Source organism: Phasianus colchicus, chromosome 9 (genome assembly GCF_987193195.1).
Source record: "Phasianus colchicus chromosome 9, bPhaCol1.hap1.1, whole genome shotgun sequence".
NCBI classification, from domain to species: Eukaryota; Metazoa; Chordata; class Aves; order Galliformes; family Phasianidae; genus Phasianus; species Phasianus colchicus.
Window position 1 is genome coordinate 11,438,354 of NC_143444.1, and position 21,363 is coordinate 11,459,716.

General features: G+C 37.8%; 1 long non-coding RNA gene across 1 annotated transcript; it reads left to right on the forward strand.

The window, feature by feature from the left end:
- The first annotated feature begins 6,507 nt into the window (after positions 1–6,507).
- On the forward strand, positions 6,508–11,040 carry LOC149916821 (uncharacterized). Its single transcript, XR_016468952.1, has 3 exons — positions 6,508–6,609; positions 10,095–10,225; positions 10,833–11,040. It is a non-coding gene; the product is annotated as an uncharacterized LOC149916821 (long non-coding RNA).
- Positions 11,041–21,363: the final 10,323 nt, after the last annotated feature.

The window sequence follows — 21,363 nt, forward strand, 5'->3', positions numbered from 1 at the left end:
CAGAAGAGATTTTGAACCCCAAACCTATCCAGAAGCTTTACTGGGAGGTAGAAATTAAATCATATGGAACAATCAGCTAGAACATTGTTTTGCTTCTCTAGATATTACGTAAAGTACAAACTGCTAAAAAGTACTTAGTAGCTATTTAAATATGCTGCAAGAATATATATCATGCCAATTATTTTACTTTTTAATTTTATTTTATTTTGACAGTGGAACATAGCTGTTCTAGCTTGGAAAACTGCAAGTCTCTCCTGCTTTTATCTCAAATTGTAACAGCACCAATAGTAGATGTTAGTTGCCTACTGGTTTCTAAGGCTCAGAGCCACGCCTGGTGCCAAGTTAAATGACTTTAAAACTTACTATCAAATTCAATCACAAAACACTGCTAACAGAAAGGCCTTTTCAGTTGAGAGGCAAGAGCTGTGACTTGATGTTAAAGAAAAAAATGAGATTAAAAAGCCTGGTCTTGGTTGCAATTTCTAAGGCATTGCTTTTTTTCTCTCTATCTCTTCTATAATGAAAATACTTGAGGCAGCAAAACATTCTTTTTTTGTATGATGCTTGAAATTGGTGTTAGGAGAGGGCTGGTGGTGTCTAACTTGATTAACAGAAAAAATGGTAATAAAACTTCTAAAGGAAAAAGGATCCTTAAGAGAGGAGTGCTCTGACGTGGCTCGTTCTCACGATCTAGTTTTGGTATTATTGGTCTACTTGTTCTGGTGCTGGAGTAGAGCTCTGCTCATATGGATAAGTGACGGAGGGGCTTTGGGGCTCCAGCAGAGGAAATGATCTCTCCATGACCAGATCTGACTGAATGCATTTTTTCACTGCAGCATGTCTGCTGGAGCCACAAGGTTCTACATTTTTTCAGCCCTCTTCAAACTGGTAAACTAAAGCTGTTTATATGGTTTTGGGTAACACTGCTGCAGCCAGGAGGAAACAGCTGTTTAAACGCCGTTTTCCTTTCATCTGGTGCCCCCCTCTACATGGACTCAAGCTGTCTTGGAACAGAAGGGCTGCTCCTTCAGTGCCACTTCCCTGCTCTGGGGCTTGAGGAGCACTTCTTACCCTGTCTGGCTTGCTTCTTTCCTGCCTGTGTGTCTTGGTCACCAGAGTTTGCCAATCTGATATTCTTGTCCACAGAAACACAAATAGGAATGGCAGGTAACAATGCAGTGGATTTCTGTTACTTGTTTCAAATGTGGCTGTCAGATAAAAAACTGAGAACGCTATTTTGAAAACTACCCATCCAGACAGGCTTCTACAGGACTGAGGAGCCAGAAAAACCATACTGTCTATTTTAGAGACCTTGCAAATAAGCATAATTTTATTACACTTGCATGTTTTAGAGTATGACAGCAATTTTAGGCTTGAAGAACTTGGTGGTAAACACTTTAATTAATCATTCTAACAGTTTTCAACTTTCAAAGTAAATTATTTGTTTTAAAGGTTGAAGATGTCATATGGTAATAGCATCTATCCAGCAGCTATGAAATTTCCAAGAGCTCAGGGGAGGCAGAAAAGTCTCAGGAATAAGAAGATAACAACTAGGACAGCAAGAATCAGACAAGGTGGGGGAGGGAAGAGGGGAGAGCCTCAATCCTTCAATTTATCACATATTTTTGAGTCATAACATTACAAAGACATGTACATCATATAGATAGTCTGAAAATGTGTTAGTCACTGACTTATGCAATTGCCAGAAGCAAATAAATGGTAAAATAGATGGTAAAGTAGTGGGCCAAAATTCTCATCAATAGTTATACATGATGAACTGGCAATAGGATCTTCAAAATCTATTTCTTCTCATTTGTTTGTTCTTTTGACACTTGTATGGTAACTGTTGAGTCAGGGCCTGAACCACTGATTGAACACCTGGGGAAAGGACCTGGTCAGCCCTGGGAGCACAGGTGAAGGCAATTCAGCTGTGTGACTGCAAGGGGTGGAGACTGGCTGCACCTCTCTTAGAGCTCATTTAAGGGCTGACTGCTAGGGGGGATGGTTCTTTTTTTTTTTTTTTTTGGAGGTTCCTCCTTGGTGAAGTGTTCTCCTGCGGGCTTAGAATCTTCTGATACAGGTGAGCAATCTTCTTTGTTTATTTTGTAGCATCTTTCTATGGTGCTCTTTCTATTGTGCTGGTCCTTCTGTCATTGTCTATCTGTTCTAATGACTTTCCAATAGTGTTGCTCTGATGCTGAAGCCCAACAGACAAATTTTTCATTCTCTTTCTGTTTTATTCCTGCCAGATGCAGGCAGGAGAAAGAATTAAATAAGTAGTTAAGAAGATAAAACATTTCTAGAGGTAAAAGTTCCCACTATAAGTAGGACATGCTTCTAAATTTTATTAAAATCACAGAAGTGTTGTATCCTCTCCAAATCAGTATAACTGTTGACTCTGGCCCTTTTAGACAAAGAGGGGAGCATGTTTTGAGCACTAAGTTCTGTGCTTAAGACAAAACATGATGGATTATTAAGTAAAAAACTGAAATACATGTAAGGGCCCTTAATTAAATGCTGTGTACTATGTAGCATTCTTGGATGTATGCTAAGTGTTTCAGAGCTTTTTGCAGGAAGCAGACGTTGTGACTGTAATGTTATGGTTTACTAATGGTAAAATGTTGGTGTACTTGGAGAAGACTTTTACCCAGTTTGAGTATGAGTAAAGATATGACATAAGAAACTTAGGAGTGTGAATTAACAGGCTGTGAATACCTGATATGTAGGTATAAAGACACTGAGAATACACAGGCTGCCTTTGCCATGAGGGAGGCATCTACTCATCAATCCATTTTTACAGCATTTACACATAATTAGCAAGATTTAAGATTCTACTTTCTGCCAGGCAGAAGTCACGAGGCAGACAATCGAAATCGTGCTTCTTACCCAGTTCAGCCCGAGCACTCAAATTTTGTGAATCATAAAAAGTTTTTTGACAAGAAGCTGTGGTAGCAGCTCATAGAAGATGAAGTGCTAGTCTGTTACTGTTAATATATGGAAGCACTTTGTGACTGTTGTTCCCAGCTGCGAGGACTGGACTCACTTGGGTGGTACTGGAGTGCAGCACACAGTGTTGAAGCTGCCAGACAGGGGTGGTGGGTGGCTTTGATTCCTGCTGCTTTACAGGAGATGTACAAGACTTTTTTGCAGTTTAGCCTTGGAGTTTCCAGAGAGCTAGGGCCATCTCTTGCCTTTGTATGATGACAGCTTTGGCCTATTTTTCATCAGAATCAATGACTTGTACCTCTCCTGTGCATGAGAGGTAGCAAGGCCTGCAACTGCTAGTGGCAGATGGAGGGAAGGAAGGGCAGACTGTAGCATCTCCATCATAACAAACTGAGGGAAGTGGCCCAAAACCTCAGTGTGGTTACGTCTCCAGCCCTGGGGATGCAAACTAAGTTGTTCAATCTCGTTAATGCCAGACAGCAAGTCTGGAGAGAATGTTGCTTGATACCCTAATGTGAAAGTAAATCAATCATTTAAACGAGAAGCCTTTGTCAGTGTGAGAGAGAGTTTTCTAAAAAGACTTTGAAGTGTTCTGTGCAAGTTTTGGCATAAATTTATTCTGTGTAAAAGTATTAAGTGATTTTTCTACTGTTTTTCTAAAATCCTTGTTAAATGTATTCAAGCTTCTTGAAAGAAGGCAGTCTGCATATACATTGCTTCAGTGAACAGAGCTCCTTATGTGCAGATCAGCTACAAAGCATGCTGTTGCTTTATGCTGCACAGAATCTGAGAATTAAAAATAAAAGCCATTGGCAGATCATGAGATCTGGAATCAGTATGTTCTTTTCCATCACAATTGGGAAGACTCAAAGATAATGAAGTAGTAACTCGATTAGTTGACTTCATTTTTATCTATGATGCATTCTGTTTGGTAATACTTTTCTACCAAATATAGGCATTTTGTAGTTCTGACCTTTGGAAATGTGAACTATTGTCATTTAAGGGATGTGAAATAGTTGAGATATGGCAACTAATAGTGATGAGAATTGGAAGTGCTTTTTCAGAGAACAGTTTCATAGTGAAAATGGAGATGAGATCTTTGGGAGTGATTTTCAGGCCTCTGGTTGGAGAAGGGAAACCACTGCATAATTTTTAGTAGGCAGCATTGCATGGAATTGTTAATGAATGAAGAAGCACAGATGATTTAATTTCTGCTGAGTAAAATGCCTCAAAGTTTAAAGGTTAGTGGCGGCTTTCTGCCATAGCTTACCAAAGTATTTTGAGTAATTGGGGTATAGTACTTTTTAGAGATGAGTGGAAGGTGACACAAGAAATGGTTAATTAAAAAAGAAAATAAGCAGTAAACAGATAAAGCATATAAATGTACAGAAAAACAGTAAAAAAAGAGGCAGCTTTAGATTACCTGCTATTTAATAACTGGAAATAAGTTTGTATAGGACTGCCTTACTGTGTGAAGTGTCCTGGAATTGTTTTTGGGAGGTGTAGACAGAGGTCATGGAAGTCGTAAGTGAATAGAACAGAATGGGAAGGAATAGTAGTAGAGCAATCACCACTTTCAACTGCTGCAAAGTGTGCCCTGAATCTGTCAGCAAGATTTCTGTTTTTGTTTTTGCAAAGGGAAAGTATAGCAAAACAGATCAAACCTAACACTTTTTGTCTGGGTCCCCATCATTCACTAGAGGAAATGACAAACTCATGTTAAGAGATTTTTATGGTTATGCCTTCCCCCTTTCCCCTCAATTCTGTTTTATTCATTAATTGCAATTCCCAGTTTTTGTTCCAAGCATATTAAAAAGGATTAGCACCTTTTCATTCCAATATTCTCTCCTACTTGCCTATAGTTATTGCCACCTTTTTATAATGTTGATTTTATAACCTTTTTGATCTGCTTTGGTACTTCACTAACTGTACTTTATAACACCACCGTATTTTTCCTTACGAAGAAACTCGGTTTTGTTTTCAGTTTCTGATTTTTTTTAACTTAATGATGTAAACATTCATTGGACTTGACGGCCTGTTTCATGAACAGTCTTCAACTGCAGTTAAATCCAAGGAATTTTCAAGATCCATAACTAGGTGTATAAAGGTGTGTACAGAGGAGTGACTGGCACAAGATTATAAAGAGAAATTTTAAAGGGAGAATACGTTTAAATACAGAATCCCAAGCGAGTAATCTTACATAGTAGTTTACCCATCTAAAGTAAAAAACAATTAAAAGAATCTATGAAGATATGAGGAAAATACAAGAAAAATAAATAAATGCTTAAAAAAATAGTTAAGTAGTGAAATAGGCTTATGTGGTTGACATGATCATGCTGTCAGCATGGCTCTGTTACTTGTTTCTTGGCCATATAGTGGTGTGGAAGTTGAGTGTTATTGAGGGAGAAGGTGACGTAAAGATACAATTCTTCTGCAACCCTACCAGATGTTTTCCCTTTAAGGTAAAAAAATCTATTTTACCTTATGTGTTCCAAATGCTGTAATTATCAAAAAACTTATCAAGTTTTGGCCACAATGATGCCTAGGGCTCAATGTTCCTGTCATTTTAGAGTGAATCATCTTACTGTTCACTCTGCCTTATTTTCTCTGGCCCTTCTTTAATCTTTCCTGTGCTTGTGATTAGGCTATTTCAGCTATTAAAAAGAAGTTTATGCTGATACTGGAGCTGTTATATCTTCAGTGAAACACACAGATGTGTTGTGTTATTTCTAACATAGTCAAATGAGTTTTACATAGGTTTACACTCTGCTCCCCACAGAGAATTTAATGAACAGATATGTTTTTAACAGATTTAGCTGTTAAGTATAAATTTTGTGAAGAATCTTAGGATAAAAAATTTGTTTTGGAAGATGGGTCATATTTCAATATAATAATGTCATGATTAGATATATAGATTGAACTCTAAGCTTGAAGCTTGACATAGCACAACTAAATCCTCACATCAATGCTTGTCAGTCATACTATATTTTTTTTTCCAAGAGAAATACAGCTGTAATCAATGGAAGATAGAGAAACATTTATCTGAAGAGAAACTATACCAGCAACTCCAGGATGTGGCTTACGGAATATAATTATACCCAAAGGGAATAGATGCATTCATTGGTACCTTATGCTTATAAAGCCACAAGAGTTAGCCATCACAGCAGAATAGGTGCATTTCCCATCACATCTATTTTGAAAGAATTGGAATTATTCACAAAGAGTATTTGAGCACCGTATGCTTCTAAAGTTGGGGGACAAAGTTGTCTTCAGAATATAAGAGCCAACTTAAAAAATCTGGTACTAGTGGAGAAAGAGCAGTCATTCTGCCAAAGTATTCTGACATGTCCTGTAACACACAAGCCTTTAAGGGCTGGCAAGCACCCTTACAGCCATGCACAATCCCTCTTGTTTTGTTAGATTGGTATTATTTCATACCAAAGGTGATTAGATGAGCATTTGTTTGGTGCAGATTTATATTTGCCTGCCTAGCATTGTGGTTGAGACAGTTTGAATTCCTGCTTAGCCTACTTTCTTTTCTCATCATTCAGTGTTGTGAAACCAAATGAGCTTATCCAAGAGAAAGAACTGCATGCAGCATCCTCTAATAGGATGAGCTTCTCCAAGAGAAAGAACTGCATGCGCCATGCTACTAATAAACTGGTAAGGCTACCTGGGTATTAGCTGGTAACTAAGTCACTGTGACATGTCTTTTACTACTAGATATGCCTTAACTGTGATTTTTACCCTTGCACTTTCTTGTGCTGCTGGTTCTTGACCTTAATGTTCCTTTAGGGCATGACTTTGTTCCTGATTTATTTCCTAAAAAGGGTGGTTACAAAATCTAATTTACTGTTTTAAGTATTTGCCTTAGTTCATGTGGTGAGTTGTGAATCAGGCTGTGACTACAAATGAAGGCAACCTGTTTCATGGATCTATTGTTCTGTGCAAAACGAAATAAAGGCAAGGGTAAATGAAAGGCAAATTATCCAAAGTGAATCAGCATCTGAAACTACTGTTTTTAGAATGCGAGTACTAACCGTAGGAATAGAAAAGAGAACTTTGTGTTATCTGTTTAAAAAGGGTTGTATGGAAGGTTTTTGAAAGTGAAAATTAAGTTTGGCAGAAGATCCATAAGGCTCAGCTACCTGCTAAAGATGTCAGCTCTTAATTTTACATCTGTTGTTGATCACGCTGCAGGACTTAATAATATGTTTATGAATCGTGTCACTGCTGTGGAAGAGGCAATGTTGAATTGCCGTGTATAGTCAAGCAGGGGACTTGCTCTTGCATGTATTTTTGATGACAAACAGTCCCAGGGAGGCATCGCTGGTGCACTACACCAGTACCCTTACAGGAAGGAATCATGTTTAGTTTTGTTATTCTTTGCTGCCTCAGGCGTAAGCTTCTATGATCTCTCAAGATATTTTAAACAAGGTAGAGTTATTATCATCTAGACCTTAAACAAAGGAATAGTTTCATCTCTAATCTCAGTTTTGTGTTAAGAATTGTCATTTTGCATTTGTTTAGTAACTGAATTAGAAGAGAAGCCTGGTCAAGGTGAGCTGCTGAGTGCTGGCACCCAGTGCTTGTGTTAAGTAAGGCTTCGGTGCATTATAAAAAAAAATTAGTTATACTTCAAAATAGTGTATTATCTGGGCTGCTATCCTCAGGATCCTTCTTCATGAAGGTAAAAACATACTGAACTCCATTCTGAGCATGCATTTGTTTCTTTTCAAACCTCTCAGCCCCTGAGCTCTGTCCCACAAGGGGGTCTGTTCCCAGCAGCAGCACATATTTTGAATCTTGGGAAGGCATGTTGAACGGTCATTAATTTTTACTGTGAAAATGTTTGTGTAGTGGTTGTTTATGGGAAGTGAGAGCTTCACAAAAAAAAGTACAGGTAGTTCTTATTTTGGCTCCAAGCGATGGCAATAGAGCTGGAGTTGCATATTTGCTAAAACACTGGAAGGATGATTGTCCTGAATTTGCTGCCATAGGGACAGCATATAAGCACATACAAAAAGTGTGCTTTTGCTAACTACTCACTCCTGGGAAGCAAACCTGTAAAGCCTAAGTGCTACCTGCACATGGTTCAGGGTTGCCTGCAGTTCTGCTCAGAGGAGCTTCCAGGAAGGGGAAGCCACGTCTTTGTGCTGAGGCAGTTCACCTTTCTTTTGAGCTGCTTGGCCATCCACAGCTCCCTGCTGTCCCCTGGGAGATGTCCAGGGTCTGCTGCTGCCCACTGGCCATCACATCCTTTAGGAGCAGTTGTATCCGGAGGTGTGGAAAACATCTTTGAGTTCCTGTGGCACTACAGGAACACACGTGCTGCACACATCCCACCTGCCAGGGACTGCTGGTGGGCAGAGCTGCAACCACTGCTGCAGCTCCAGGTTCTGCTGCCTGGGCTGAGCCAGCTGCTGTAGTCTCCAGGCACATGTGTCCAAAGTGAGCAAATGTTTTATAGTAAAATATGACAAGTCTACTTTGTGGTCTTTTAAAAATATTTCTGGCATAATGAAAGCAAGAAAGATGGGAGACAGGATTTCATATGGGATTACTTGGTGCTAGTACAGCATTTTCTCCTTGCCAAGTTTTTGGTTAAGTTGGAGCGTGCAGTATTATGATGAGGCGAGACACTCTTTAAATAGAAAATGTTATTGCCATCTGCAGAGCAATTTGATGAATCAAATGAGTTAATGAAATCTTTTGTTGGACTTTTTTGAATAAACAGGTTCATATGGATTTTACAAACCCAATGTTGGATTTTTTTTTTTAACATTTCGACCCTGAGAAATTGTCAGAAAATTAATTGTTACATGGTTACTATCTTTGGTAGATGTTCCTTTCTGATACTTTGCTCTAATTTGATATATATATCTCAAATACTTGTAATGAGATTTTAAGAACATTGATGTGATCTTACAGAAATCATCAGATGGGAGAAATGCAGATGTGTTAGTCTGCCGTGTCAACTATTGTGACTGTGCTGTGATTGATCAGCAGATATTGGTCTGCTTCAAGCATGCAACCTGTGAACATCCATACTGAGTATGCATTAAGCAGCAAAGATACAAATCTAAAACCTAAAGTCTATTGGCATAAATTGTGTTCTCAAGAACAATGGGAATGCTGTTCCAAGCGTGGCAGAGTGTCAGAAAGATGAAATGGCCTGGAATATGCCCAGAGCTGTACTGTCTCATACCACAGCTGACTGCAGACAAGTAGACTGCCCAGGTTTCAGTTATTGCCTGTTAATGGAAGGAGGCTTTGGCTGTGCTCTATTAGTCTGTTGCTGGAGAAAATGCCTTGTTCTAACCTGTATAGTACCTGGCACAAAGTCCTGATCTTTTTTGTTCATATAACATGAACAAGATAATTATTCTGCTGTATTGCTATGAATGTTCTAATCCTATTTATGTGTGCCACTCATTCATTTTGAATAGTTTGAGACATTTCAGGTGTTGGCATTTTTATACCAGCAATCAAATGTAGCAAATATCATACTTTATCACCAGAAACCACATATCTTACTCAAGTTTAACAAGTAACTTCATGAATTAAAACAAGAGCTTATGCTCCCCAGCAGCTATAAACATCTGTTTAAACATGTTAGGGATTATTAGTGCAGTACCTCAACCTTGTTAACTTGAAGTGTGAGCCAGGTCTGCAGTCCAAAGCAAGCATGGGAACTGTGAGGTAGCAAAAAAGGGGCTGGGGGGAGGAGGAGACCGTTTTTTAGCAGAGTGAAGATTAATTGGACATATACAATAACTACATACAAGCCTTTAAACTTTCATTCAGATCTAGTCCAGTCATAAAAACGCAGCTGTTCAAGCTAACAAAGCATTATAGGTCTAGACCTGCAAATGAGCTCATGAAGAGTATTAGAAATTAAAACCTGTAGTAAAAGTCTTAGGGCACACTTAGTTGTCACATCTGTGCTTCCACTGAAAATAGGTCTATGTTAAGCGCTGGGCTTTGGTGCTCATTATGAACACCCTCAAATTATAAGACTGAACAATAATCAGTCTTGGGTCCTGAAACACCAATATAATGTCATGAGACTAAGGAAGCTGAGAGACAGTCAGTGAGGATGATTATCTTATGTGGAAAGATACTCAGTGTTTTTTCTTTTATCTTAGAAGATGTGAACACAATACTTGGCTCATCCTGCTTCCTCTCCAGTAAACTTCTATAACTTATCCATAACTAAAATGCATTTGCTGAACTTTATTCAAGCAGAATCTCATGGTGGTTATTGCTTCTGAAACTGGTAAGTGTTCCTCCTTTAAAACTTGTTCTATCCAGCCTCAATGGTTTTGTTCTTTCTCAGCTCTTCTTGTGTTTGGGGACCTGTATTCTAAGGACAGCTGCTTTGCAGGTGATGTGCAGATATGTATTCCAACTTTGTAGCTCTTTCTCTTCAGCCAAACTAAAGCATTAGCCTTTTCTAACATAATCTCATGGTGGTTAAGATTTTAGTTTGTGTCAGGTGGCTAAAATAAAGCCCTTAGTATTTGCATCATACTGTTCTCTCCATTTTTCAATAACTGAAAAAATTAACCTTTGGCCTGTTGTTAACCATTACACAGCAATCACTGTCTCAGTGTTCCTATGCTAGCACCTCTGTGATGGCCGAGTCTTGCACATCTTTTATAACTAATTGAAATTTTTATTCTTTGACAAAACTGAAACTTGCATTTAAATCCCTTGATTATGTCAATATTTGTTAAAATTCTGCCTTGCTTACATCTGTCCAAGGAGCTGCTAAAAATGTTTGTCTTTCTCATGATTCTGATCACTTTGCTCAATTTTTTGAACTTGACTAATTTCCTGTTTTACCCCTACTTTACTTACAAACTACTTGAACCTCTTTCAAGTTCCTGCACTAACAGCAAGCTTGGTTGGATAATTCTCAGCACCATAGGACATCATGTAATCATTTCCTGTGACAGAAGCAGCCTGTTAATTACATGTAAATGAATATATTTAGCTTTTTTGGTGTTTATTCTAGTTTGTTATCCAGAGTTGCATTTTTAGGAACTCTCATGTTCTGCAATATGATAGACTTAAAACAGGGTGGGTGGAATAATGAGAGAGGATTAAATATTAGTGATGTACTCAAAACTGGTAGCTAGTTATAGGAAGAGATCATTAGTGTCATTAGGATACCAGGTAGTGAGAAAACATTAGAGTTTAAGAACCTGAAGGAAACAAGTATTTTGCAGTTCTTAGTGTGTGTATTGTGATGCTGAAGGAATACCAGCACTGGAATACCAGCAATCTGCCACTGGTGTCTTGTAAAGAGCCAGGGAATAAGCAGACAAATCACTGCCATAGAAGTATGCTCAAGCCTTTTGTCAAGAAGGAGTTCTTGCTGCTGGGTTGGAACAATAATCAACTTCTGAAATTGTGCATTTTATATAAAATGATTAGGTATGAGTATTTGAAAGGACCAGTGTTGAGGAGACTTTCGTGGTTCATGTAAATGTCCCTCATAAAATGAAATTGGTAAATGTAGAACCTCCTCACCCAGAGGTTCTACTCTGCAGTTCTTCAGCTTAAGCTTTTATTGAAGCCTTTCTACTGGGTAGGATTATTTATGAAAACTGCATTTATCAACAATGCTTTGGTGGAAGTTACGTAGAAGTTGACTAAGAATGTAATTTAATCCTCTTGGTCTACTTTGCAACCTGGTCTGTGTATTCCTCACTGCATTCCTGAATTGAATGTTTTTGCAGTAAAAGATATATTGCCTTTTCCCTTTTGAAATATTAATATTCATATTTGCTGAAAACAAACTGACTTAATATTATTGCTAATGGTATTGCTGCAAATTATTTGTGCTCCGCCTGCGAGAGTGGTTGCAACTTGATGTCGTCTTCTAGCTGGAGTCAGTATGATAAATTCATGACAGCTGGGAGAATGTGGTTAGCATTCTTCAGGAAAACAATTTTCAGCTTTTGTGCTTTCAATTCTCAAATGTGTGTATTTGTAACAAAAAATTCCACTGATTTCTGGATGTAAACAATGAATTGATAAATAAGAATGGATCATCTGTTAGCAGAGGTTGATTATCTTGCTGATATTCACAGAAAAAGGAAGACAGTAAGGTTGATCAGCCATAAGAACCTCTCAATAAGCCTGCTTGAAAATGGGTTTCTTTTACCATTGCAACTGTCATATTTACTTCTGAGAAATCATATTTAAAATAACAGTACAGGTTAGGAAGGCAGCTATTCTAAAACAAGTTTGAGAAAATGGAGAGTGTGGCTACTCTCTACATAGTAATAGGATAGGGCTAAAATTTACAGAACAAGTATCTGAATTATACTGAAGCACAAGAAAAGTAGTGAGTTGTCACTTGCTGGATTCAGTTGTGGAATGTTGAGAACCTCCTCTGTCTTTACTGTGCTTGCACAAATAGATATGTTTGATTTGTGCCCATAAACTTGAGATAAAAGATTAATTTGTCTCTCAGAAAAAACAAAGGAAAGAGCAAAAATGCAGTTGAACATTATTCAAAGAAGTTATTAAAGGCAAACAGGAAAATGGCAAAAACAGTGCCTTTTAGTGATGCATTTGACAATTCTGAGTCTGACAGATAGTTTTTTTTTGAAGCACTTAATTTGCTTCCTGCTTGGTTTTGAAACTTAATAATCCAAGCACATCTAAAAATTTAATGACAGATTTTTTGTAGTCTCAAATTTGAATTCAGAAAAGCAATGACAACTATTGAAATGCAAAAGTAATACACCCAAATTCAATACCTGAAATCAGGTAAATGTAATGCCAAACACACAAATTGGTGTACGGTAGAAGCCTTTCTGATGTTTTGATCATAATGATGCGAAGCTATAAATAATAGTTCCTAAGGAAGTAGCGTTAAGGAATTGACAAAATGCAACCAATGATGAATTGTGTTGGGGATGACACAAATATTCAGCACTAGCCACAGATTTTAGCAAATTGTTCAATCCTACTAATCTTGCTAATGACTAAAAAATGGCAGTTCTTGCCTTCTGACAACCCTACATGTATGTTCAGACACCAGGTAACGCATTCAAACAGTAATTTTTGTGCCTTTAGGCTTCACCCTTCCTCAAATCTCTCCTTCATTGTGATACCTACAATACATCTATCAGTTATTAGTCTGATAGAGTGATATTGTGTACTATCCTGTGGATCAATAATCTCTCCTTTTTCCAGTTACTCATCTTCTTTTTAGTGTTTTCTAAATTTATAGCAAGGACCATTTCTGTTTTGTGTAGTTCCTTGCACAGTGGTCCACAACAAGCACTCCCAGTTGCCATAGCAACATAATAGCCATCAAAGAATATTGCAGTCTAAAAAGCATGACTTAAAAAACATGGTGTAACAACTTAATGGAGGTTTCCTTGCTTGGAGAGCACTCTTTTGTCTTCTGCTTCTGTTAGCCATCAACCCACTTGCGTGATAATCAAAAATCATTTGTGGATTTTCAATGGGATTGCGTAGGTTGGATCTGATTGAGTAAATTAAGCAGGAATTCATAAAATGTAAGGAAAGCAAGACTTGCCTGCATGCATCATGGCAGTGAGTCTGAAATGAAATGTAGCTGTTCAGTGGCATGTAGCAGGATGTTCAAAGGGATACCAAATTCTCTAATTCCGGTGCTAAATAAAAGGGGAACAGAGAAACCTGTGTGCAACAAGGTATAGCCACTGTGAAGCAGGAAGGAAATGAGAAAAGTAGGGAATTCCTCTTTGTATCAACAGAAGTGTTTTCTTTTATCATGCACACCCCAATGAACTGTTTATTTCTCACTTGGCTGTGGCCCACTCAGGAAGTCATCTAAGCTGCTTCTATGTGAGCTTCATATCACTGCTTATCTTCACAGTTTCTATCCATGTTAGCTAATGTAACTGAGAACATTTTCAAATATTGTCAATTCAGAGCAGAGGCAGCCTAGTAATGTATTGCTATATGCTATGGTAGTACAAGGAAAGTACTCTATAGGGAAGACTAGAAAGTGAATATAAAAAGGCAGATGAGAACAGGGTGTGTGTTTACACTGCAAACCTGAAAACAAGGAAAATGTGGTTTCAGTAATGTAAGATGTGGCAACTTCATGAGATTGATCTACTTCTATATAATTTTAACATTTAATTCTGAGTACTGTAATTTTGTTTTCATTATGGTGCTCATAACAGTGTATGGATACATGATGGCCAGTGACAATACACTGCCCCAGCTGCTAGCTAGATGATGTGCAGCTTATAATTTAAAACTATTTGATGTATGTGAAAATTATTGCAATATTTTGATCATGTTCAAAAATGATTTTAATTTCTATATAATTGCAGATGTCCAAATAAAAACTTATGTCAAGATCCTTTCTATACAGTGTAAATGCAGTATTTTAAATAATCAAAATCCCAAATAGTTTCCTAACACAGTGTTTCTGTTCTTGAGATCCCTGCATGGTTCATATGCTATAGCAAGTTTGGAATAACATCCTATAGAAAAGCCCTCAGCAGTAAAAACCTGTGAGTATGCAAAGCTCCTGAAATTTAGTTCGAGCTTTTTGATGTTTGGAATGCAAAATTAGAAGAGGAATCAAAGATGAAATGAAGTGAAATTAAGTCCTGCTCCTATACTGTAAGAAGATAGGACTGTATAGTACCCATCTGCATAGATCCTCAGAAAGGGATAATCTGAAATGTTAGATATAAGCACACTTTAAATAAACCTTAATGCAAGATTCAATTACCCTGTTTTGTGTATTGCTGTGTACTGTGGTGGAAATCTATAGGCTATTTCATCTGTTGGCTTGGTAAAGAAGAATAATGTAAACAAGTGATTTAATATTTTTTACAAGCCTTGTTGATACTGTTATAATTTGCTTCACATTCCTTAACGTTTCTATGTGCTTGAAAAAAAAAAAGTAAAAATTCCTCTTTGATTTAACAATGACATATTAGAAACTGAAGCATGTGAAACATGCTGGTGTTTTGCAAAAATAATTCTCCTGAAGGTTATTCTGTGCTTATGCTGTCGTCAGTGCTATGAAATTATACTTTCTTCTTTGTCTATGCAAATTCTGTACTGAGGCTTTATTTTTCTTCCGTGCAGTTTGCACTCATTTTCATATATCTGTCATCAGAGCATTAAAAAATCATAAAAAAGCTTGGTGCTACAGTGTATTTTCAGCTTGCTTTTTTTTTTTCCTTGTTTAATTCAGAATCGATGTTTGGAAACATCAAAGTTTCCAAGAAGAAGGAGGTTCATTTTGGTATTTAGATCTTTTTTTATTTAGCATACCAGTAACTATTTGATGGCAGCCTTCTTGCTTCCAAGCCCCAGAGCTGTGCACATCCCTTTGGGTTTGCCAGGAAGGCTGAGGCTCATTGTCCCCTGCTGTAATGATCACCAAATGATGGAGTTTTTATTTACAAGTAATGTGGATGAACCCTGCTCCTGTCTCTCCTGCCATCCATATGGATGGCCAACATATTAATGTGTTTTCTCTGTGCACACTCAAAATTCCTGTTGGGCAAAGGAACAGAAAGGATATGTCCCCGTAACTCCTCTGCTTGTGTGTGCAGCCTTTCACTGTTAGCTTCACTGTTAGCAGTGGTGGAGCACAGAGAGGACCTCTCTGTCTGAGAAACATAAGCCAGTGTGCTCCTGGGTATGTTATTAGCAGTCATTTGTAACACCTGGATGAGATGTTTTCAGGATGCTGTTCTCTAGCCTCATAAGTCTTTCTAATTTGATGTTATTTGATGTGAAATGTGTGTAAGTAATGTTAATTATGCAATAGGTTTTGAAGAATATGTTTTGATTGTACAGTGGAAATGTCAGTCCCATTAACAATCATTACCTGTCAGAAAGTAGAAGAAGCTTTGAATGAATGTTAATTCTTTTCTTGTATCTGTGCAGATGCATACCAATGTTCCACACACATTCTGTTGATTTGTACCCCAAACACGAAAACAACCTTTTCTTTCCAACTTCTCTCTACTTGAACTGAGTCCAGGAAAGAGAATGGGGCTCTGATTCCAGTCCTTCCGTGAGTCAGATTGGAGTGAATGTTCTTGAAACAGAGGTTTCAATTTTTAGAAAGCGATTCATCTGCTGAAGTGCTTCCAAACCTTGCTCCCAATGGTCTCTGGGATTTATTAAGGCAGTGGCAAGGGTTCAGAAGAGGGAGTTTAGAGCCAGCAGTCTGTGAGGAAGAAACTCATTCTGATTTGCTTTGTTATATAGACTAAGAAAGATGATTTAATAACCACTTCTCATCATAAACTCTCTTGGTATTTTCTTGTCTCAAGTATCATCGCTGTCATCCTATCAGGCGAGTGGATTTTTGTGAAGCGCTATGAAGTTCGGCCTATGTTGCAGGAACAGCCTACTACTATTGATGGCATTTTAATTACTGCTAAGATTAATTAACTGTAACTGCAAGGCTGATGTAGGATTATAGTAGTGGATTTCAATCTGGTTCTGTTAAGGGTCTGCTAAACAGAGGGAGTTTGAGTACTGAAGTTCTTAAGAGCTGCTGAATCTGGGATCAGTGGCCGAATGGCATCACAGCACATGGTTGCTTTAAAAACCCTCACAACGCCTGTATTTTAAATTCTTACTTTATGATGCCGTTACTCAAAGTAGAGTCCTACTCATTTTTGATTTCCAGACTTCAGTCTTGCACCAAGAACCCATACATACTTAGGTGTTTCACATATTTTCACTTTTGCTGCTCCCTTTCATCCAAGCATTTACTCACCTAGTAACACTAGTGGCCTCTGATCTAGGTCAGTGAATCCTCCTTGAAAGGGGGTGACAAGGAATAGCTTGCAATATTCCACCTGAGGCTGTATTAACTTATTAAAAGGCTATTGTTACCATCTCTGAATGCGCTGTTCCCCATGCTTTCAGGCTGCCTTACGACTTCCTGTGCATTATTGTGCTGGGTGATTGCCATTCGGTAGTCGAGGGACAAACTGAAGCTCTTTTCCTCCTCAGTTAATAGCAGCCACCAAGGCTCCTCAAGATTTTATTGCTGTTCTTGGTGTTTATACCTCCCATGCCATGCTACTGAGATGTATCCCCTTTTTATTGAGCGTTTGTTCAACAGAACTAAAAGTTCTCATATTCTTTTCAGGAAGAAAATAAGCAGTCAACTGTAGTTTGTGTGGGGGAAATAAGCAAAAGATATTTGAGAAACCAAAATTTTATCCTGTCACACTTGTATAAAACACATTATTAAAGGCTGTGTACACTGTCCTTTTCACTGACAATCAGGACTGAGTCAGGAAAATCAGATTTTCAGTGCCAAGTTGTCTTCCTTTCTATCTATTGTTGCAGGAGAACATGCAAGCTTGAAAACAAGGCTGATTCTTCTGTACTTCAATTGTTTTGAACTACTGGCTTTTGTTTCGAACTGTTGCAAAACATAGTACTGGGAAAGTGAGTGTCTTTTAGTTCTAGTCAAAAAACCTGACCTGTTTTCCCAGTTTCAGCAGGAATGAGGAATTAGGCAGATTTTTTATGATGCAGTCTGGTTATAGTTAGTAAGGAATGATAGGGGAGGGAGCTGATATAGAAAATAATAAAGCAGCAGTGATGCTGATGCCAAACCGTGTTTTCATAAGAAAAAAATGAACAACAGATTTTTATTTTTTTCCTGAATTGGCAGCTATTTGTCCTCACTTGTGTGAAATACTGACAATAGAGAATATCTTTTTTCTGGGCAGATTAATGTACCTTGTTTGGTTTCTTTGCAGTTCTAATCTTTGATGTTCATATAATTAAGGTTTGGTCCATGTATTTAAAGCCATATTTAGTAAGTGAATAGGCTACAATAATTATCTTTGGAGACGAAGGTTTTTTTAGAGTACTTAATTGTCAGCCTTCAGGAAATCAGATGGAATAAGGTGTTAAAGAAGAACAACATGCTTTGTGAGCATTATGTCATTAGTGAACAGCAGGGGATAGTCAGACTACCTGTATGCGTTTCATTCTGCTGCTTGGGTCTAATTGAAATGACTTTTACTAGGGAAAAAAAGGCAAGCGAGTGGCAAGAGGAGTAGGAAAGTCATTGTTGGTTTAATGTGACTTGGATATTCTGGAGTGAAGATTCCATTCATAAATACTTTATTAAGGACAGTGGACCAAGAAGCCTCCAAATCCATTTTCAACTGTAGTATCATGCCTGATAAAGCAGTCTGTGGAAATATCTGGAATAAAACTGTGGATCCACTTTTTCCCTCATAAAGGAAAACCCTCTGGAGATACCTACTTTCCATTGATTAGAACAGCAAATTCAAGCGATGGGAGACTTGTAAGGTAAAAGGAAAAAAAAACGTAAGACATTTAGAGTTGGGTCTTGAATATTTTTGCCCATTCCTGGGGGTGATGTTCATATAGTCAAGGATGGTGCATTTTTAATGTTTAATTAGAATGTTTAGTAACACGTCCTAAAAATCAGCCTATGATTTGTTAATAAGTTGGTGTGCCCAGGCTCATCTAATAGCAGTGCAAGCGTAGCAGCATTGTGCTACTCTAATCCTCTCATTAGTAAATGACATGCAGATTATATGTGTACAGATGTGTGACTCTTTTAAAGAGTATCCAGCTTCTATGTTACCATTAAATCCTGCTGTAAGAGATTGCTGTAATTGCATATGATCTGTGTTCTATCTGCTGTTTCCATCATGTGGTTGGTTACTTTGTCACTATGCTGCAGGTACTTTGGTATCCTGTAGAATACACAAAACAACATTTAGTTTTAAAATGGGACATAGGGTTATTTCCTTATGTGAAGCACTGAAGCTACTATAAGTCCTTGAAGGATTGTCTGCTCTGGGAACTCCAGAAATGAAATGCAGAACATGTAGCAGTCTGTGATCTTAAATCAGCTATATGGGAAGAAATAATTAATGCAAATACATACTCTAAAATAGCACAGGGCAATAATCTTACATACTTAGATTTTTGAGAATGAAATAGCTCATGGGAATCCTTGAGATAATAAAGTATTTTGGAATGCAGTGAGTATAAGAGTTATAGAGGAATGATTACTACTCCTCAGGCAGAGCATACGAAAAATGAAATGATTCCTGCATGTTAGCCTTGAGGAGCTGTGAACTGTAGAGTAGATAAGGAGATGCTGTAAGCATTTCAGTGCTTACAATCTGGAGAACAAAGATTTGTTTAAGATCTAAAAGATTTGTTTACTAAATAATAAAGCACTGACTTGTGCAGGTGATGCTGTGTTTCTGCAAGAGTTGAGAATTACAATGGATTTGCATGAACTTAAAATCTGGGGGATGATTGAAGACCTGCTAAATGTCCTGTAAGCACTGCTTGTGTCGCTGGAACATTACTTCATGTAATAGCAGAAGAATAAGTAATTAGGACAGGAAACGTGGTGCCAGGTGAGAATCAAGTCTTTGGGGGAAACACTGGTCTTAAATGAATGAAAATTCCCATTAACTTTAATATTAGTTATTTAGTTTTGGTTTCAGTATTGATTGACCTAATAGAACACTACATTTTGGCAATGCTAATTACAATTACACAATTGTGAACAAGTATGTAACCAGATACATATGTGCATACAGGATACATAACTACACACAATGCAAACCTATAATGAACCAGACACAGGTACTCTTCTGGAAGGTATATAAGTCTTTTGCCCAAATTAAACATGTGAATTGTGCACTGCCATGTAAATCAGGTCCTGAGTTCTAGGGATGGACATACCCATCAACTGGAACATCTTTGTAGGTGAATCAATGTGTTGGTCTCATTCAAATAAATCTAGATTTACAGTAAGTGATTTTGTAACAGATTTTACAAATTCCATTGTAATTGAATGCAGTGCTTTGCACTGTATTTATTCAACAATGTGTGCATGTTCACAAGAAAGGTCAGAGAAAGGTTTATTGCTGAAGCTGTCTGTCACTGCTTTTTAGAAACATTTATCAAAAAGTTATGCCCAGCAAAACTTGCCTTTTGATGTTTTGTCTGATGGAAAAACTCTTGTGAACATATCTTGAAAGAGACCATAAAATAATGTCTTTACATTGGCCTTTTAATTAACTATTACTAAAACCCCACTGCTTTTACAGTTCAGTAACATTTTTTTTGGTGGATGGTGCACTGGGCTGGTTGCCACTATTAAAGCACGTTCTAACAAGAATCCTCCACCCAAAGGGAGCTGCAAGGAGCAAGAGAAATTCCTTTAGTTATCATTTAACTAGCTGTATTTGCACTGTTAAAGGTTTAAAAAAAAAAAAAAAGGTATAGAAAGGAGATTTGCAAATTTTAAGGTTGGTTTTGTTATTAAACACAAAATATTACTAATTCTGGGAGAATGTGCATTTTCTGAGAAATCAGAACCTGCTGGATACAGACACTGCTTTTTGATGCTACATCCTGAAAATAATCCTGTGTTGCCTCAACCAAAATGCCTGAGGAAAGGCAACACTTGTGCTGGAGCTACTACTGGACATCATACTGTCGGATTAACTTCCATTACATAAAGAGGACTTATGATTACTGCAGAGATGTGCAGGGCAGCTCCTTGTTGGTCTAGTGTTTCAGTGGTTGTACAGCAGTCCTTCACATACTGCTTTATAATGACAAGCAACCAAATAAAAACTGTCCAGTTTTTCCTCAGGAAAAAAAAAGTTAAGGAGTTTTCAAATGTGCTAAGAATTGAAAAAAGAGGGGTGAAACTCATGCCCCAAGACTGGTAGAAATGCGTAACTTGGCAATAAGTACTTTGTTAGAGCCCTACAAGGCAGCAGTTAATATCAGATTAATTGCAAATCAATTGTTTGAAATATGTTGTCTCTTCTGGGGTGTTTGAATGCTCCCAGATAATGAGCTTGGGAAGGTATTCATCTCCCCAAGAGAAACAAAAGTTTCTGTAAACTTGACTTTAAGAAGTATTGCTGCAGGCAGTGAAATCTATACAAGCAAATAAAGCCCAGGAGATGGGTTGCCTTCTGGCAGACTATTAGAAAGCATTTTCTTCCAAACATGCAATTCTTCAAAATAACAACTATTATTTTTAACTGGGAATATTTTCTGTTTGAACTAGTGTTTTCAAAAGCCTTGGAATCAGAGTAACTCCTATTTCAAGTCCTGCTTTATGTCAGTGCCATATGACTCACACCTATGGGAACATAATCAGCCATAGCTTGGGTTTGGTACTGACTGAACCTTGTGCGAAGTAGTGCTATCAACCTGGTCACACTCCCTTGGCTCTTAGGAGAAAATAAAATTGAAGATGCAAAGAAAGACCAAAAGGTGGTCTGAGAGCTCCCCTCATGGGGCAGAACTGCAGCAGGTGCAGGAGGGCCCTGACAGTGTTTCAGTTACAGAGATGTGCAGAAAAGGAGTCCTTTGAGGACT